The following is a 21,275-nucleotide window of genomic DNA, read 5'->3' on the forward strand; positions in this document are numbered from 1 at the left end:
AGGGCAGACAAATTCCAAATAGTATCCGTATAGTTTGTAGAAACATGTCAAGCATTTTTTATAATCAATCCTAGGGTTGTTTTTACAATATATAATCAATATCATTTCAACCGGACTGTAGCTTTTTCAATAGGAGAGAGAGAGAAAATGTCTGCTCCACTTTATTGGCGCATGCAAAACGCTGCTGGCACCCAGCCATCCAATGACGCTATGTGATCTTTCTCGCTCATTTTTCAAAATAAAAGCCTGAAACTATGTCTAAAGACTGGTTGGGTGCCAAGCAAAAGGAATCTGGTTGATATCCCTTTAAATGGAGGAAAGACATGCAATGGAACAGAGAGCTTTCAGGAAAAACAGCACTTCTGGGTTGGATTTTCCTCCGGTTTTCGCCTGCAATATCAGTTCTATTATACTGTCAGACAATATTTTGACAGTTTTCGAAACTGTAGAGTGTTTTCTATCCTAATCTGACAATTATATGCATATTCTAGATTCTGGGCCTGAGAAATAGGCAGTTTCATTTGGGTACATTTTTCATCCAAACATCAAAATACTGCCCCCTACACTCAAGAGGTTAATGATGTCGTTTGCCACTGCCATAGCTGCAGTTGTGGTGCTGTGTCCCGATCTAAAGCCAGACTGAACCCCGCTCAGTATGTTATTTCCAATTGAGAAATGTTTTAACTATGAGTTAACTAGGGATTCATAGACTTTGGCAAGGATAGGGAGTTTGGAGAAAGGACAATAGTTATTAGCATCTGAGGGATCTCCGCCCTTTAGCAGTGGGAGGACATAAGCTGATTTCCAAATGCTGGGTATGGAATTGGTCAAGAGACTCAAGTTGAAAATATGAGCTACAGGTTTAGTAATAATACCAGCTGCTATCTTTAAGAGGTAGGGGTCCAGGTTGTCTGGACCTGCAGACTTTTTAGTGTCTACATCTGTATAAGAAACAGTCTCAAAGTTAAAATGGTTCACATGAGGGCCTATATCATAGTTGACTGTAACATTGCTTACATTAGAGGCCCGGGCCCCACCATTATTAAAAACTGAACTAGCAGACATGAAGTCCTTGTTAAAAATCCCTACAATATCAGCTTTATCGTTCACTTCATTAGAATCCATCATTAAATGGTCAGGAAGGCCAGAGGATACATTAGAACCTGACACTGATTTGATTAGCTTCCAGAACTTGGCAGGGTTATTTAGGTTCTCTGTGAATGCATTTAAAATAGTAATCTGATTTGGACTTCCTGAGCAAACCTGTACATTTGTTTCTTAGCGCTCTGAAGGAGGCCCAGTCAACAGTAGCATTTGTATGTCTAGCTTGAGCCCAAGATATATTTATCTTTCTAATTAATTCTGCCAAGTTATTTGAAAACCATGGATTGTCCCTTCCACTGATACGTATTTCTTCACAGGGGCATGCTTATGACAAATGGACACAATTTTAATATAAAAATAGTCTTATGCAGTGTCAACATCAGGAATCAGACTTACTCTGTCAATATTATGGTACATATCATGTAAGAATGCTTGCTCATCAAACTGTCTAAAATATAACGGGGTTTGGCTTTGGTTATTTTTGTATTTCTAACACAAGCAATTGCACAGTGATCACTGGCATCATTACAGAATATCCCAGTCGATGTGTATTTGTGAGGGGTATTCGTTAGAATAATGTCCAATGGAGTTGATTTATTTGGTGCTCTGGGATTCGGTCTTGTCGGCGCATTAATTAATTGATCGAGATTCAGAGAGTCACACAGTTCTTTAAAAGAGTCCAATACAGATGTAAGCATGTCCCAGTTCAAATCTCCTAAAATAACAAATTCAGAGTCATTTAACTTGTGCAGGACATCATCAGAAAGAGAGTTTAGTGTGTCTCCCGATGCCGAGGGCGGTCTGTAGCAGCCGACTACAGTGATGTGGGTGTCCTTATATACGTTCACTTTAACCGCAAGCAATTCAAAATGTTTGGCTTTGGTAATCGAGAGAATTTCAGAGGTGTTAAACTCGGATTTAACATAAATTGCAACCCCTCTTCCTTTACTCATCCGATCAGCCCAACAAAACGTGTACCCATCAATAGAAATCAAGTTATTTGACACAGATTTCTTTAGCCAAATTTCTGATAAAACCATTATGTCTGCATTTGTCGTTTTGGCCCATATTCTAATCATGTCTATTTTTGGAAATAGACTTCTGACATTAACATACAAGAGGCCAAAACCTGTTCTGTTTTTAAAGTCATACGGAGTCGGTAGAGATTGCATGGTTGCACATTGCTAGAGATCAACAATTAAAGCATAACAATATATCTCAGTTGCCCAATGTATGAGGACTTGGCGGAGCCAGCACCATTGTCAATAAAATGAACCAAGTTTTTTGACACAGAAAAAAAGTCATTCAATAGTTAATAGATTTTGGAAGTATGCCATCAAGTGTAGGTCCAGTGGCGTTGGAGAGTGGTACAAATGCAATTGCAGAGAGAGACAAAGTTCCTGGTGGTATTGACATGATTGTCTCGTCAGAGTGTTTGCAAATTGTAGGGCATAAGGTGAAGATAATTCACTCACCCATTTATCATTCAGCCTATTTAATCCAGGATGGCATTGAGTAAAGAGCAGGCACAGAACAGATACCTCTAAAAACCAGCATTATGTATTTCAGCACAGGTGTGCAACGACCAGTAGACGTTGTGTAGGACGTAAGTTTTCCCATGGCGCATCAGGTTTTCCAATCCGCTAATGCTTCTCTGCTCTCAGCCTTCAGTAGTGCGCACCTGCGCTCGCATAGCAGGTCTTGCACGCAGACAGACACTCCTGACTCGGCGAGTTCTAACTCCAGAAAGGTGTAGATTTTTTTTTATAAAGGCCTTCTCAAACGAAATCTCTAGTGTTACTCTAAGCAGTTTAGTCATCTCAACTTGCTCCACATAATTTATTAGAAGATTTAGTTGAGGTTTATGGTTTAGTGTTTTGTTCAAAATACAATGCTTTTAGTTTTAGAAATATATACAGCTAACTTATTCCTTGCCACCCAGTCTGAAACGAACTGCAGCTCTTTGTTGAGTGTTGCAGTCATTTCAGTCACTGTAGTAGCTGATGTGTATAGTGTACATAGAAACTCTGGATTTACTGAAAGTCAGTGGCATGTCGTTAGTAATATTTGAAAAAAGCAAGGGGCCTAAAGAGCTACCCTGGGGAATTGCTGATTCTAACTAGATTATATTTGATAGGCTTCCATTAAAGAACACCCTCTGTTCTGTTAGACAAGTAACTCTTTATCCACATTATGGCAGGGGGTGTAAAGCCATAAAACTTGTGTGTTTCCAGCAGCAGACTATGATCAATAATGTCAAAGGCTGCACTGAAGTCTAACAAGACATCTCCCACAATAATTTCATCATCAATTTCTCTCAGCCAATCATCAGTCATTTGTGTAAGTGCTGTGCTTGTTGAGTGTCCTTCCCTATAAGCATGCTGAAATTCTATTGGCATTTTTTTTTACTGTAAATTAGCATTGTATCTGGTCAAACACTATTTTTTTCCCAGAAGTTTACTATGGGCTGGTAACAGGCTAATTGGTTGGCTATTTGAGCCAGTAAAGGGGTTTTTACTATTCTTAGGTAGCGGAATGACTTTAGCTTCCCTCCAGGCCTGAGGGTGCACACCCTCTCTAGTAGGCTTAAACTGAAGATGTGGCAATATCGTCTGCTCTTATCCTCAGTAATTTAGATTGTCAGACCCTGGTGGCTTGTTGATAGACAACCATATTTTTTTCACCTCTTCCACTCTGACTTTACGGAGTTTGAAAGTACAATTATTGTCTTTCATAATTTGGTCCGATATACTTGGATGTGTAGTGTCAGCATTTGTTACTTGCATGTCATCCATAAGTTTGCTTATCTTGCCAATGAAAAAGTCATTAAAGTAGTTTGCAATATCAGTGGGCTTTGTGATGAATGAGCCATCTGATTCAATAAATGAAGGAGCCGAGTTGGCTTGTTCCCCAAAAATGTAATTTAATGTGCCCCAAATATTTTTACTATCATTTATATAATTTATCTTTGTTTCATAGTGTAATTTCTTTTTCTTGGGTTTAGTCACATGAGTTCTTAATTTGCAGTGCGTTTGCCATTCAGTTGGGCTTGCCAGACTTAATTGCCATACCTTTTGTCTCATCCCTCTCAAACATACAATTTTTTAATTCCTCGTCAATCCAAGGGGATTTAACAGTTTGTACAGTCATTTTCTTAATGGGTGCGTGCTTATTAGTAACTGGTATAAGTAGTTTCATAAATGCGTCAAGTGCAATGTCTGGTTGCTCCTCATTACACACCACAGACCAGCAAATATTCTTTCCATCATCAACATATGAATCACTACAAAACTTCTCGTGTGATCTCGTATACACTACACCTTTGGAATGTTGGTTTTCCTAGATATGGCTATTATATTGTGATCACTACATCCTATGGATTTGGATACTGCTTTAAAGCAAATATCTGCAGTGTTAGTAAAAATGTGCTTAATACATGTTGATGATTTAATTCCTGTGCTGTTTGTAACTACCCTGGTAGGTTTACTGACAACCTGATCCAGGTTGCAGGCACTGGTTACAGTTTGAAGTTTTTTCCTGAGTGGGCAGCTTGATGATAGCCTGTCAATATTTAAATCACCCAGAAAATATACTTCTCTGTTGATCTCACATATATTATCAAGCATTTCACACATATTGTCAGGATCGAGGAAAATAAGAATTTGTTCTTAACTGACTTGCCTAGTTAAATAAAGGTAAAATAATTGTAAAAAATACTGACTGTTAGCACTTGGTGGTCTATAGCAGCTTCCCACAAGAATGGGCTTTAGGTGAGGCAGATGAGCCTGTAGCCATAACACTGTTGAAGTAATTAACATTAGATCATCTCTAAGCTTTACAGGAATGTGGTTCTGAATATAGGCCGCAACACCGCCACCGTTGGCATTTCTGTCTTTTCGGTAGATGTATTACTACCACTGTCTCATCAAAGGTATTATCTAAGTGAGTTTCAGAGATAGTCCGAATATGAATGTCATCTGTTACAAGCAAGTTATTGACTTCATGGGGCTTGTTTCTTAGGCTACAAATGTTAATATGGGCTATTTGTAGCACTTTTCTGTGTTGCTTGATTGTTTTTAATGCTTTTTAAAGCTTATCAGAAGTAGACTTACTCATGTTATTTACATTGGAGCTGATAGTGCAGGGTGAGCTGCATATAGTGGTCTTCCTACTATTGCACACTGCCTCAGTGCTAACAGTGTAACTCTGGTTTATAGACTCATGATTACTGCTTCCAATAACTGTAGGATTAACAGATGTATTCAGTGCAATTAGGGTTACATTAAATTACTTACATTGTGTTTGCCAATGCCCCTAAGAACATGTACATTTGATGCAGCATTATGACGACTCATTGTCGCAATGGTAGGGATTAACTGAGCTGGTCTTGGATCATTTACCAGTCATTGTTTGTTTGTCCAGGAGCCAAGATTATTTAGATGGACTCCGTCATTCCTGTAGAGTATCTTCTGTTTCCAGAAGGTGTCAAAGTTATCAATAAAAGTGACTCCAGCAGAGCTACAGTAGTCTTTTCGAGATGTGTAATGCCAGCAGTCTGCTGAATCTTTGACACCCGCGGCCCAACGATGGTACTGGACCTGACATTATTGGCAGTTTTTTTTAGTGTTCATGCTAAAATCAGTTCTTTAAAATCCATTTTCAAATGTTCCGAGCTAGCCCTCCTGATGTTGTTTGACCCCACATGGACTATGACAGTGTCAGCTCCCGGCATTTGTGGTAGAACAGTCGGAAGCAGCCTTGTTATGTCCTGTACTCATGCTCCTTGGTAGCACAGGGTTTTTGCCTTGGGGACCGAGATGTTTCTCACCATAGAGCTGCCTATGATGACAGCTGGTGATATTGAATGGGCTGGTCTCAGGCAGCTTCACGGTCTGGTGAGGCTGGGAGCTCCTAGGATCTGAACCCAAGGTAGAAGCCACCGGAGAGGGATACAGAACCAAGGACGAAGACGCAGGTACCTCCGAATCTGATCTTGATTGGGAAGCCACCACGAGCCACCACGGGCGAAGGCGCCGGAACCTCTGGATCCAGGGTGGCAAAGCTGTGTCTGGTTTGTGTCAGTTCCGGGCTCAACATCTCCATGGAGACCCCCGTTGCCAGAGTATGCCGCCTTAGACTTCCATAGTGAGTGACGTACCTCCATGCCTGGTTGGTTTGGTCGAGATCAGCTCCGTTCTCCAGGGAAGGGGGAGACCCCTTCGGGGATGGAATCCTGCCTAACACCGGCCAGTCGGCTGTGGAGAGCTGACACGGTGGCGAAACTTCCACCAGACCAGAGCGGTATCCGGATGCTGGGGTGGAAGAAAAAGGAAAGGTAGGTGGGCGTCCCCAGTAGCTTATGTAGGTTTGCTACTTGCTTGCTAAGAGTAACTACTTTGCTCCTGTAGTCCTCCACAACCAAGCAGTTGCTACATTGAAAGTCAACGTGGTCCACATTGTCCCGGATCAAAGCCAAATAAACGCAGCCCCTGCAACGTTGGAAACGTTCAATAGTGGCCTCCATTTGAGACCCGCTTTCGCGTCTCTCCCCCTATACGGAATCTGGCTGGATCCTGGGACAGATTGCAGCACTCACAGCAATTTAGCCCAACAGAGCCTCAGGATTCAAAATAAAATGAAAGGATCTAAAAACACTCTTTTTAACAGAGGTCTTTAGTTCAGGTTTCAGCGTTCAACAGGTTTGTCTCTGCGTTCAACAACAAAAAACATACGTCGCACTCTGATAACGTCAAGTACATTAGAGTGTTTGAGAAACAAGACGCCTTTCTAGTCAATAATTTAGAAAAAAACGGAAATGATTCAGACAGTGGATGAATTAAATGCATTATTATTTACATTTTGAAAAAAATGTGGGCTACATCGAGAAATAAAATAGCTGACTGGAAACGCCCAACGTATGAAGAATGCTGGCTAGCTGGCATCAAACCCCCCCACTGAGAGAGCAGGGATCAGTTGGTGGGGGTGCTGGTGGGGAGGTGAAGGGTCGTTGGAAGACTGGTGCTGCAAATAAGCAAGTGGTTGACACAAGGTTTTGAGTTGACATGTAAATAATACCCTATATTCATGGCCATTTGTCGAAAGAAAGAAAGTGCTTATTGCATGAGTGACCCCAGAGGTCAATCAGCAACCGTGATGGAATTGTCTTAGTATGCCATGCTCATATGCTGACGTTAATAGGTGAAGACATTCCGCACGCTTGCTAATCGTAAAGGAGGCGAGACGTGACATTATGCTGATAAGGTAACATTATGACACTACGATATAAATTCCTGCTATTGCTGATGCGGTAACATTATAAACACTTCCATATGAATACCTGCTACGCTAATGAGGTAACATTATAAACACTACCCTGTGCAGTGTATTTGGAAAGTATTCAGACCCCTTCCCAATCTACACACAATACCCCATAATGACAAAGTGAAAACAAACATATTAAAAATTAAAACCTTATTTACATAAGTATTCAGAACCTTTGCTATGAGATTCGAAATTGAGCTCAGGTTTATCCTGTTTCCATCGATCATTCTTGAAAAGTTTCTACTCCTTGATTGGAGTCCACCTGTGCTAAATTCAATTGATTTGGACATTATTTGGAAAGGCACACACACACCTGTCTATGTAAGGTCCCACAGTTGACAGTGCATGTCAGAGCAAAAACCAAGCCATGAGGTCGAAGGAATTGTCCGTAGATCTCCGAGACAGGATTGTGTTGAGGCACAGATCTGGGGAAGAGTACAAAAAACATTCTGCAGCATTGAAGGTCCCCAAGAACACAGTGACCTCCATCATTGGAACCACCAAGACTCTACCTAGAGCTTTGTCACATACACATGGTTAGCAGATGTTAATGCGAGTGTTGCGAAATGCTTGTGCTTCTAGTTCCGACAATGCAGTAATAACCAACGAGTAATCTAACCTAACAATTCCACAACTACTACTTTATACACAGTGTAAAGGGATAAAGAATATGTACATAAAGATATATGAATGAGTGATGGTACAGAACGGCATAGGCAAGATGCAGTAGATGGTATCGTGTACAGTATATTCATATGAGTAATGTAGGGTATGTAAACATAAAAGTGGCATAGTTTAAGTGGCTAGTGATACATGTATTACATAAAGATGGCAAGATGCAGTAGATGATATAGAGTACAGTATATACATATGAGATGAGTAATGTAGGGTATGTAAACATTATATTACGTGGCATTGTTTAAAGTGGCTAGTGATACAGTTTTTACATCAATTTCCATCAATTTCCATTATTAAAGTGAGCTGGAGTTGAGTCAGTATGTTGGCAGCAGCCACTCAATGTTAGTGGTGGCTGTTTAACAGTCTGATGGCCTTGAGATAGAAGCTGTTTTTCAGTCTCTCAGTTCCTGCTTTGATGCACCTGTACTGACCTTGCCTTCTGGATGATAACGGGGTGAACAGGCAGTGGCTCGGGTGGTTGTTGTCCTTGATGATCTTTATGGCCTTCCTGTGACATCGGGTGGTGTAGGGGTCCTGGAGTGCAGGTAGTTTGCCCACGGTGATGCGTTGTGCAGACCTCACTACCCTCTGGAGAGCCTTACGGTTGTGATCGGAACAGTTGCCGTACCAGGCAGTGATACAGCCCGACAGGATGCTCTCGATTGTGCATCTGTAGAAGTTTGTGAGTGCTTTTGGTGACAAGCCAAATTTATTCAGCCTCCTGAGGTTGAAGAGGCGCGGCTGCGCCTTCTTCACAACGCTGTCTGTGTGGGTGGACCAATTCAGTTTGTCCGGGATGTGTACGCCGAGGAACTTAAAACTTACTACCCTCTCCACTACTGTCCCGTCAATGTGGATAGGGGGGTGCTCCCTCTGCTGTTTCCTGAAGTCCACGATCATCTCCTTTGTTTTGTTGATGTTGAGTGTGAAGTTATTTTCCTGACCCCACACTCTGAGGGCCCTCACCTCCTCCCTGTAGGCCGCGTCGTCGTTGTCGGTAATCAAGCCTACCACTGTAGTGTCGTCCGCAAACTTGATGATTGAGTTGGAGGCGTGCATGGCCACGCAGTTGTGGGTGAACAGGGAGTACAGGAGAGGGCTCAGAACGCACCCTTGTGGGGCCCCAGTGTTGAAGATCAGCGGGGTGGAGATGTTGTTACCTACCATCACCACCTGGGGGCAACTCGTCAGGAAGTCCAGTACCCAGTTGCACAGGGCAGGGTCGAGACCCAGGGTCTCGAGCTTGAGGACGCGTTTGGAGGGTACTATGTTAAATGCTGAGTTGTAGTCGATGAACAGCATTCTCACATAGGTATTCCTCTTGTCTGGATGGGTTAGGGCAGTGTGCAGTGTGGTTGTGTCATCTGTGAACCTATTGGGGCGGTGAGCAAATAGGAGTGGGTCTAGGGTGTCAGGTAGGGAGGAGGTGATATGGTCCTTGACTAGTCTCTCAAAGCACTTCATGATGCGGGAGTGAGTGCTACGGGGCGGTAGTCGTTTAGCTCAGTTACCTTAGCTTTCTTGGGAACAGGAACAATGGTGGCCCTCTTGAAGCATGTGGGAACAGCAGACTGGGATAAGGATTGATTGAATATGTCCATAAACACACCAGCCAGCTGGTCTGCGCATGCTCTGAGGATGCGGCTGGGGGTGCCGTCTGGGCCTGCAGCCTTGCGAGGGTTAACACATTTAAATGTTTTACTCACGTCGGCTGCAGTGAAGGGGAGTACGCAGGTTCTGGTAGCGGGCCGTGTCAGTGGCACTGTATTGTCCGCAAAGGGAGCAAAGAAGTTATTTAGTCTGTCTGGGAGCAAGACATCCTGGTCCCCGACGGGGCTGGTTTTCTTTTTGTAATCCGTGATTGACTGTAGACCCTGCCACATACCTCTTGTGTCTAGGCCGTTGAATTGCAACTCTACTTTGTCTCTATGCTGACGCTTAGCTTGTTTGATTGCCTTGCGGAGGAAATAGCTACACTGTTTGTATTCGGTCATGTTTCCTGTCACCTTGCTCTGTTTAAAAGCAGTGGTTCGTGCTTTCAGTTTCCCGCGAATGCTGCCATCGATCCACGGTTTCTGGTTTGGGAATGTTTTAATAGTTGCTGTGGGTACGACATCGCCGACGCACTTTCTAATGAACACGCTCACCGAATCAGCGTATTCGTCAATGTTGTTGTTGGAGGCAATGCGGAACGTATCCCAATCCACGTGATCAAAGCAGTCTTGAAGCGTGGAATCAGATTGGTCGGAACAGCGTTGAACAGACCTGACCGCGGGAGCTTCTTTTTTTAGTTTCTGTCTGTAGGCTGGAAGCAACAAAATGGAGTCGTGGTCAGCTTTTCCAAAAGTAGGGTGGAGGATGGCCTTATATGTGTTGCGTAAGTTAGAATAACAATGATCCAGGGTTTTACCAGCCCTGGTTGCACAATCGATATGCTGATAAAATTTAGGGAGTCTTGTTTTCAGATTATTATTGTTAAAATTCCCAGCTAAAATGAATGCAGGATATGTGGTTTGCAGTTTACATAGAGTCAAATAAAGTTGGTTCAGGGCCGTCGATGTGTCTGCTTGTGGGGGAATATATACGGCTGTGATTATAATCTAAGAGAATTCCCTTGTTAGATAATGCGGTCGACATTTGATTGTGAGGAATTCTAAGTCACGTGAACAGGAGGACTTGAGTTCCTGTATGTTGTTATGATCACACCATGTCTCGTTAATCATAAGGCATACCCCCCCCCGCCCCTCTTCTTACCAGAAATATGCTTGTTTCTGTCGGCGCGATGCGTGAAGAAACCAGCTGGCTGCACCGACTCCGATAGCGTCTCTCGAGTGAGACATGTTTCTGTTAAGCAAACAATGTTACAGTCTCTGATGTCTCTCTGGAATGCTACCCTTGCAAGGATTTCATCAACCTTGTTCTCAAGAGACTGGACATTGGCGAGTAGTATGCTAGGAAGTGGTGCCCGTCTGAAGCCTGACCAGAAGACTGCTTCGTTTGCCCCTTTTACGGCGAAGTTGTTTAGGTTCGCCGGCTGAGATCCGATCCATTGTCCTGGGTGGAAGGCAAAACACAGGATCCGCTTCGGGATTGTCATATTCCTGGTCGTAATGATGGTGAGTTGACGTTGCTCTTATATTCTGTAGTTCCTCCCGACTGTATGTAATGAAACCTAAGATTACCTGGGGTACCAATGTAAGAAATAACACATAAAAAAAACAAAATACTGCATAGTTTTCTAGGGACGCGAAGCGAGGCTGCCATCTCTGTCGGTGGAAAAAGTTCAGGGGTCTGAATACTTTCCGAATGCACTGTAAATACTGGCTAGAGTGATGATTTAACATTATAGATACTACCTTATAAATAATTGCTATGCTGATGAGTGAGAGAAAGGGATGCGAGTTTACTGGATAAATGAAAAGTGTTGATCCATTCAGGGCAGCCTTATTGATGGAACTTGCATAACTACATAACAAGCAGACACAAACGCTCATAATTTTTTTTTTTTCATAAACTTCATTCTGCAATACAGGCATTTGAAATATTGCGCCGAAATGTTTTTGATTCATTGAATTAATCTGATATATCCCCCAGCCCTAATGTAAACCATGATGTATTTCATACCATTCCGCCCCAGCCATTACCAGGAGTCCGTCCTCCCCAATTAAGGTGCTACCAACCTCATGTTACCCACACACGCACACACTCACAAGCAAAGGTGTTGAAGCATGAGGGCTGTGAAGCTGACAGATGGATTTCAGCGTTATTAGCCGTCTTTGGCTCATTAGGTTATTTCCTTCAGGAGCAAGTGCTGTTCCATGAGGGAGCGTGGTGAGAAAAGAACAGAAGAAAAGTAAGGGGAGGAGGGGTAAGAGGCAGTATGCCATTCAGATCTTTTAATTAGGTGAGCTTTCCAAATTCCCAACCTTTTCCCTCTGTGGGCAGCGCTTCGGAATCCCGCGACAAGACACCAACCATGGTTGTATTTGTGCTTCTTTGCTCCGAGCCACACGGGTATGGCAGCATCCGGCAAGTGGTGTGTGTGTGTATGTGTGTGTGTGTGTGTGATCGACTCATATGATGTATTACAGTGAGACCAGGTGGTTTCTCTCACAGCTAAGTAAGGTTAATAGCACAGTGCAATGTAATGCTTCTTTATATCCAGTTTGCAAGCCAGTATGATAGGTGTCATAGAGCAGGCCCTAGGTGCAGGCAGAGGTTTTCCCTTTGGGGTGACCCACATGGCTCCTCCTCCCCCTGTTCCCATAAGGTCAGGAGTCAGAGCACCGTGGTTATGTAAATGTTGGCTCAGGGTGACCAAGGCCCTCATTTGTGTGTCTCAACCTCAGGAGGAGAGATAGAGGTAGGTAGGTATGTCTCTCTCGCTCTCTCTCTGAAAACAGCCTATTTGGACATTATCATCATTATGACAACTGGTGTCTCCAAGTGGCCACATACCTCTCACAAGTGTGCACAGTTCCTAAGTAATTTCAATGGACTTTTATGACTAAAATATGCTCTCCTTGCTGTGCCGTTGAGGAACTAGAGCAAGCACACTTTTAGTTGTTTTGTTTGGAACACAGCCTGCATCCCCGCCATCACACAATTACTGATGTTGTTTAATCAATCCAAAAACTGTCCTTTTATAAATCGGAATCTGGGTCAGGTGGGCATCATTTCAAAGCTTGTTCTAATGCCAGCATGACTAGCTAAGTTATAAAGTACAATTCAATGTCAAGACCCAGGAAATGACACATTTTCCCCAATGTCACTCTAATGCAATTGCACAAAATACACTACATTTAGCAACAACAAAAAATAATGGCACATTATTCAAACAGGTTGTCGCGTGGAAGCCTTTAGCCTAGACTCAGAAGAAAGAGATAAAAGGGAGAGTTTCGACCAAAGAAGTTGATCAAAATGTCAGACTTTAACCATGTTAGAGCAGCCTGGAAAAGACTCAGACTCTATTCATCCTAGATTTTTTTTCTCCACCATTCACCTTCTATTAATCTCTACCAGAACAACATTTTGCGTGAATGGTTAGTACTGTGGTATCAGACTGACATTGACATTTGCCTTTCAGCAGTTGGCCATCTCCCAACACTATACGGGCCAAAAAACAACCATCAGAGAGATTACAATGTCCATAGTAATACAACACATCCATATCCAGATTTCTGCTTTAGAGAGGTGAGACATGCGGCCGATTCCATTGGAAGGTCAACCTGAGCATACCCAAATAAAGTTTGTAATTTCAAGTGAAACCATGTTCACACTTATCCTTAAGGTATTCTATGTATTGGAGTTCATGCTTTATTTGAAAGGTTTAAGTATGAAATTGCATGTATTTTGGCCATTTCAAAGTAGTCAATAATTTTTCACAGCTTGTTTGTCCCTCAATGCTATTTATGAAGATGATATGTTAATGAGGCAATACACACAAGTGTCTTGATTTTGTTTGCGTATTCCATGTTCTTGTAAAGATGGGGAGGGTGACTGGGATAGGCAATGTAACATCCATAATGTTTTTTAGGAAAAGGTTTTGTGAAACATGCACCTTATATTGGATCATTTTGAAACTTTCTCTGTAAAGCTAACTTTCATCAAGGTTTAACACGGTCTTTCATTGGTTTCTCTCTTTTCATTGTCAGTGTCCTTTTTTAACGGATGTGATGGATATTGATGCGTCAGATCTTAGTTTCAGAAGTTTGCTATTTAGGCAATGCAATCCTACGGTACTATGCCTTCTACCTTCTTACCTTTTTATGTGTTATGATAGGTTTTGATCATGACCTCTTTAAGGTGTGTCTATTTCAGACTCTTAACATCCATAACGGAGTTACTTTTCCTCTCTAAAGTAAACATGGAAAATAGTTTTTGTTTTCAGCAGAGCCTTTTATTAAAACTGATAATCCATGTTTTGACCTAAAGACTTACAAACTTAAGCTTAACGTCATAACGCTTCTTATTTCCTTTATTTCTCGAACATACAGTGCCTTGCGAAAGTATTCGGCCCCCTTGAACTTTGTGACTTTTTGCCACATTTCAGGCTTCAAACATAAAGATATAAAACTGTATTTTTTTTGTGAAGAATCAACAACAAGTGGGACACAATCATGAAGTGGAATGACATTTATTGGATATTTCAAACTTTTTTAACAAATCAAAAACTGAAAAATTGGGCGTGCAAAATTATTCAGCCCCCTTAAGTTAATACTTTGTAGCGCCACCTTTTGCTGCGATTACAGCTGTAAGTCGCTTGGGGTATGTCTCTATCAGTTTTGCACATCGAGAGACTGACATTTTTTCCCATTCCTCCTTGCAAAACAGCTCGAGCTCAGTGAGGTTGGATGGAGAGCATTTGTGAACAGCAGTTTTCAGTTCTTTCCACAGATTCTCGATTGGATTCAGGTCTGGACTTTGACTTGGCCATTCTAACACCTGGATATGTTTATTTTTTAACCATTCCATTGTAGATTTTGCTTTATGTTTTGGATCATTGTCTTGTTGGAAGACAAATCTCCGTCCCAGTCTCAGGTCTTTTGCAGACTCCATTAGGTTTTCTTCCAGAATGGTCCTGTATTTGGCTCTATCCATCTTCCCATCAATTTTAACCATCTTCCCTGTCCCTGCTGAAGAAAAGCAGGCCCAAACCATGATGCTGCCACCACCATGTTTGACAGTGGGGATGGTGTGTTCAGTGTGATGAGCTGTGTTGCTTTTACGCCAAACATAACGTTTTGCATTGTTGCCAAAAAGTTCAATTTTGGTTTCATCTGACCAGAGCACCTTCTTCCACATGTTTGGTGTGTCTCCCAGGTGGCTTGTGGCAAACTTTAAACAACACTTTTTATGGATATCTTTAAGAAATGGCTTTCTTCTTGCCACTCTTCTATAAAGGCCAGATTTGTGCAATATACGACTGATTGTTGTCCTATGGACAGAGTCTCCCACCTCAGCTGTAGATCTCTGCAGTTCATCCAGAGTGATCATGGGCCTCTTGGCTGCATCTCTGATCAGTCTTCTCCTTGTATGAGCTGAAAGTTTAGAGGGACGGCCAGGTCTTGGTAGATTTGCAGTGGTCTGATACTCCTTCCATTTCAATATTATCGCTTGCACCGTGCTCCTTGGGATGTTTAAAGCTTGGGAAATCTTTTTGTATCCAAATCCGGCTTTAAACTTCTTCACAACAGTATCTCGGACCTGCCTGGTGTGTTCCTTGTTCTTCATGATGCTCTCTGCACTTTTAACGGACCTCTGAGACTATCACAGTGCAGGTGCATTTATCCGGAGACTTGATTACACACAGGTGGATTGTATTTATCATCATTAGTCCTTTAGGTCAACATTGGATCATTCAGAGATCCTCACTGAACTTCTGGAGAGAGTTTGCTGCACTGAAAGTAAAGGGGCTGAATAGTTTTGCACGCCCAATTTTTCAGTTTTTGATTTGTTAAAAAAGTTTGAAATATCCAATAAATGTCGTTACACTTCATGATTGTGTCCCACTTGTTGTTGATTCTTCACAAAAAAATACAGTTTTATATCTTTATGTTTGAAGCCTGAAATGTGGCAAAAGGTCGCAAAGTTCAAGGGGGCCGAATACTTTCGCAAGGCACTGTACCAATATTTAGACAAATCAAATTTACCTCAAATCAGGTCAACTCGACACCGCGTAGCATTGAAGCTACATGTCTGAGGCTCACAAAGCAGAGTTGGGGAGATGACAGCAAGAGAAAAGAAGCGATGTGGAAGTGACAGCAGTATAATGATGATTCAGACATCCTTGGTTCACGCTTGCCGGTGGACAAGCATCAGGGACAGAACTCTGGGAAAAGATAACAGAAATTGCATGGGACTGGCGAAAATAACCTGGACCCTCCTCCTTAATGGCCCTGATACACACATATATATATATAAACAATTGAGTGAATGCCCAGGGCTTGAAATATGCCCGCTGATAAGAAATGAGAGGAAGGTGGAGGGAGGGAGAGAAAGAAAGAAAAGGAGCTTAGTACCACCTTGACGATTGGAGGTGAGCAGGGAGCCACACAATGCCTTCTGACAGACCACAGAGATATAGAGAGAGGACATAGAGAAGAGTGAGAGGAGATGTCTTTATCCTCTCTGTCTCTTATTGCAGCACTAGCATCACCTGCTGGAGTGCAAGAGAGAGAGAGATGGGACCCTCAGGCAGACACACCCACATAGTCATCCTTAATCCTTTTTATTTTGGGGGGGAATTTTACCCCTTTTTCTCCCCAATTTCATGGTATCCAATTGTTGTAGTAGCTACTATCTTGTCTCATTGCTACAACTCCCGTATGGGCTCGGGAGAGACGAAGGTTGAAAGTCATGCGTCCTCCTATACACAACCCAACCAAGCCGCACTGCTTCTTAACACAGCGCGCATCCAACCCGGAAGCCAGCCGCACCAATGTGTCAGAGGAAACACCATGCACCTGGCCACCTTGGTTAGCGCGCACTGCGCCCTCTCACACTTTCAATCTTATCTCTCCACATCTCTCTTCCCCACCTTACTCTTCCCTCCCTACCCCATCATCCTCTCTCTCTACATGTACAGTATGAATGCTGAGAATGTCCAGTCCAGCATTAAGCACAGCAGTGTGATTATTATATATATATATTTTTATTTTATTTTTTATTTTACTTATTTTATTTTACCTTTTTCTCCCCAATTTCGATCTTGTCTCATCGCCGTAACTCCCCAACTGGCTCGGGAGGCGAAGGCTGTGTCATGCTTCCTGTGAAACATGACCTGCCAAACCGCGCTTCTCAACACCTGCACACTTAACCCGGGAGCCAATGTGTCGGAAAAAACACAGTTCAACTGACGGCCGAGGTCAGCTTGCAGGCGCCCGGCCCGCCACAAGGAGTTGCTAGAGCGCGAAGAGCCAAGTAAAGCCCCCCCGGCCAAAACCTCCCCTAACCCGGACGACGCTGGCACAATTGTGCGCCGCCCTATGGGACTCGCGATCACGGCCGGTTGTGATACAGCCCAGGATCGAACCCGGGTCTGTAGGGACTCCTGTAGGGACGCCTCTAGCACTCCACTCCACCCGTGTTACTGTACTCTTAACGGGGACGGAGGGACCAGGGGGACTTCAATTGTCATGAGACACAGGTCACATGACGCCCCACAATCTGACCCCTGTGTGAGAACCTTCCATTTACAGAGAAGAAAAGCCTCTGTGGAGAGAATAAACTCCAACCCACGACTCAGTGGGCTGTGCTGCTGTGAGTGTGTGTATGCATGTGGGTGTGTGTGCTGTCTTTCTCCATCCATCCAATTTCAAAAGGGTCCTTCTCTTTGGCTAATGTTAAAGGAATCACTCTTGATCGATTGGAGAAAGGGACTCGGGGAGTCCATAATAAAACTCAGGCCAACCTTGTCCCAGTGTTCTATTCTGACTGCCTGACATTTTATGCCCGTTGGCACTGCCACAGGGCACCACACAGCGGGGACACCATCAGTAACCGCTGGCAACTGCCAGTGTTGTGTGTGTGTGTGTGCAGAATCAGACCATTCATTAATTCAATGAGAGGGCACAAAATGGACACCCGTTTCCCTCTTCACACAGAGCAGAGAAGCCGTCTATGAGAAGTTAGCACCAGCTGCAGCTGTCACGGCTCGTTTGGCCACTTTAGCCACACATCCACTTCCTCTCATCCTTCTCCATGTCAGTCCCAAGACTAGAGGCAGTTTCCACTCAATTGCACAACATTTTCTAAAGTGGATTTTTAATTAGGTTAATCAGTGATTCGGATGTAATTGACTAGAGGCAAATACTGTAAGATCTTATTGTTTTTTTCCTACAGCTTATTGGCCATTGTAGTGCTATTATCAGAATAACATGTTATTTGTCACATGCTTTGTGAACAACAGGCCGAGACTAACAGTGAAATGCTTACAGCCCCTTCCCAACAATGCAGAGAAAAAAAAAAAGAAATAACAACACAGCAGTATCTAACAGGTAATATCTGACAATTAAACAACAAAACCTAATACACATAATCTAGTAAAGGAATGGGATAAGAACATCTAAGTATAAAATATATGGATGAGCAGTGACAGAGCGGCTAAGATGCAATAGATAGTAAAGAATAGATAGTAAAGGATACAGTATTTGCATATGAGATGAGTAATGCGAGATATGTAAACATTCTTAAAGTAGCATTATTAAAGTGACTAGTGTTCCATTTATTAAAGTGGACAATTATATCAAGTCTGCAGGTAGGCAGCTGCCTCTCTGTGCTCGTGGTGGCTGTTTAACAATCTGATTGCCTGTTTTTCAATCTCTCTGTCCCAGCTCTGATGCATCTGTACTGACCTCGCCTTCTAGATGGAAGCGGGGTGAACAGGCAGTGGCTCGGGTGGTTATTGTCCTTGATGATCTTTTTTGCCTACCTGTGACATCGGGTGTTGTAGGTGTCCTGGAGGGCAGGTAGTTTGCCCCCGGTGATGTGTTGTACAGACCACCCTCTGAAGAGCCTTGCGGTTGTGGGCGGTGCAGTTGCCGTACTTGGTGGTGATACAGCCCAACCGGATGCTCTCATTTGTGCACCTGTAAAAGTTAGTGAGAGTATTCAGTGACAAGCCACATTTTTTCAGCCTCCTGAGGTTGAAGAGGTGCTGTTGAACCTTCTTCACCACACTGTCTGTGTGCATGGACCATTTCAGATTGTCAGTGATATGAACACAGAGGAACTTAAAACTTTCGAACTTCTCCACTGCTGTCCCGTCGATATGGATAGGGGGGTTCTCCCTTTGTTGTTTCTTCTAGTCCATGATCATCCCTTTTGTTTTGCTAACATTGAGTGAGATGTTATTTTCCTGACACCACACTCCGAGGGCCCTCACCTCTTCCCTGTAAGCTGTCTTGTCGTTGTTCGTAATCAAGCCTACCACTGTAGTGTCATCTGCAAACTTGATGATTGAGTTGGATGCGTGCATGTCAATGCAATCATGGGTGAACAGGGAGTACAGGAGGGGGCTGAGAACGCACTCTTGTGGGGCCGCAGTGTTGAGGTTCAAATCAAATCAAAGTTTATTTGTCATGTGTCACGTGAAATGCTTACTTACAGGCTCTAACCAATAGTGCAAAAAAAGGTATTAGGTGAACAATAGGTAAGTAAAGAGATAAAAACAACAGTAGTGAGGCTATATACAGTAGCGAGGCTACATACAGGCACCGGTTAGTCAGGCTCATTGAGGTAGTATGTAGATGTGGTTAAAGTGACTAGGCATATATGATGTACAGAGAGCAGCAGTAGTGTAAAAGAGGGGGTTGGTTGGTGGCGGGACACCATGCAGATAACCCAGTTAGCCAATGTGCGGGAGCACTGGTTGGTCAGGCGAATTGTGGTAGTATGTACATGAATGTATAGTTAAAGTGACTATGCATATATGATAAACAGAGAGTAGCAGCAGCGTAAAAGAGGGGTTGGGGGGCCACACAATGCAAATAGTCCGCGTAGCCATTTGATTACCTGTTCAGGAGTCTTATGGCTTGGGGGTAAAAACTGTTGGAAAGCCTTTTTCTCCTAGACTTGGCACTACGGTACCACTTGCCATGCGGTAGTAGAGAGAACAGTCTATGACTGGGGTGGCTGGGGTCTTTGACAATTTTTAGGGCATTACTCTGACACCTTCTGGTGTAGAGGTCCTGGATGGCAGGGAGCTTTGCCCCAGTGATGTACTGGGCCGTACGCACTACCCTCTGTAGTGCCTTGCGGTCAGAGGCCGAGCGATTACCGTACCAGGCAGTGATGCAACCAGTGCTCTCGATGTTGCAGCTGTAGAACCTTTTGAGGATCTCAGGACCCATGCCAAATCTTTTTAATTTCCTGAGGGGGAATAGGCTTTGACGTGCCCTCTTCACGACTGTCTTGGTGTGTTTGGACCATTCTAGTTTGTTGGTGATGTGGACACTAAGGAACTTGAAGCTCTCAACCTGCTCCACTACAGCCCCGTCGATGAGAATGGGGGCATGCTCGGTCCTCCTTTTCCTGTAGTCCACAATCATCTCCTTAGTCTTGGTTATGTTGAGGGAGAGGTTGTTGCCCTGGCACCACACAGCCAGGTCTCTGACCTCCTCCCTATAGGCAGTCTTGTCGTTGTCGGTGATCAGGCCTACCACTGTTGTGTCGTCTGCAAACTTAATGATCCGTCAGGAAGTCCAGGATCCAGTTGCAGAGGGAGCTGTATAGTCTCAGGATCCTTAGCTTAGTGATGAGTTTTGAGGGTACTATGGTGTTGAACGCTGAGCTGTATTGAATGAACAGCATTCTCACATAAGTGTTCCTTTTGTCCAGGTGGGGAATGGCAGTGTGGAGTGCAATAGAGATTGCCTCATCTGTGGATCTTTTGGGGCGGAATGCAAATTGGAGTGGGTCTAGGGTTTCTGGGATAATGGTGTTGATGTAAGCCATTACCAGCCTTTCAAAGTACTTCATGGCTACTGTCATGAGTGCTACGGATCTGTAGTCATTTAGGCAGGTTACCTTTGTTCTTGGGCACAGGGACTGTGGTGGTTTGCTTGAAACATGTTGGTATTACAGACTCAATCAAGGACATGTTGAAAATGTCAGTGAAGACTCCTGCCAGTTGGTCAGCACATCCCCGGAGCACACATCCTGGTAATCCGTCTGGCCCCGCAGCCTTGTTTATGTTGACCTGTTTAAAGGTCTTACCCACGTATGCTACGGAGAGCGTGATCACACAGTCGTCCGGAACAGCTGAAGCTCTCATGCATGCCTCAGTGTTGCTTGCCTCGAAGCGAGCATAGAAGTGATTTAGCTCATCTAGTGGGGTCGTGTCACTGGGCAGCTCGCGGCTGTGCTTCCCTTTGTAGTCTGCAATAGTTGCCACATAAGACGAGCGTCGGTGCCGATGTTGTATGATTTAATCGTATCCCTGTGTTGACGCTTTGCCTATTTGATGGGTCGTTGCAGGGCATAGCAGGATTTCTTGTAAGCTTACGGGTTAGAGTCCTGCACCTTGAAAACGTCAGCTCTACCCTTTAGCTCAGTGCGAATGTTGCCTGTAATCCATGGCTTCTGGTTGGCATGTGTAGGTACAGTCACCTTGGGGACGACATCCTCAATGCACTTATTGATAAAGCCGGTGACTGATGTGGTGTACTCCT

General features: G+C 43.6%; 1 protein-coding gene across 1 annotated transcript in view; it reads left to right on the top strand.

The window, feature by feature from the left end:
* LOC139415670 (actin-binding protein WASF1-like) overlaps window positions 1–21,275 on the top strand; it is a 156,354-nt gene that overhangs the window by 34,311 nt on the left and 100,768 nt on the right. Inside the window, exon 2 of the mRNA XM_071163789.1 lies at window positions 13,190–13,296. The gene's annotated coding sequence lies outside the window, so the exon portion shown is untranslated. The remainder of the gene's footprint in view (window positions 1–13,189; window positions 13,297–21,275) is intronic.

Source organism: Oncorhynchus clarkii, chromosome 8 (genome assembly GCF_045791955.1).
Source record: "Oncorhynchus clarkii lewisi isolate Uvic-CL-2024 chromosome 8, UVic_Ocla_1.0, whole genome shotgun sequence".
NCBI lineage: Eukaryota > Metazoa > Chordata > Actinopteri > Salmoniformes > Salmonidae > Oncorhynchus > Oncorhynchus clarkii.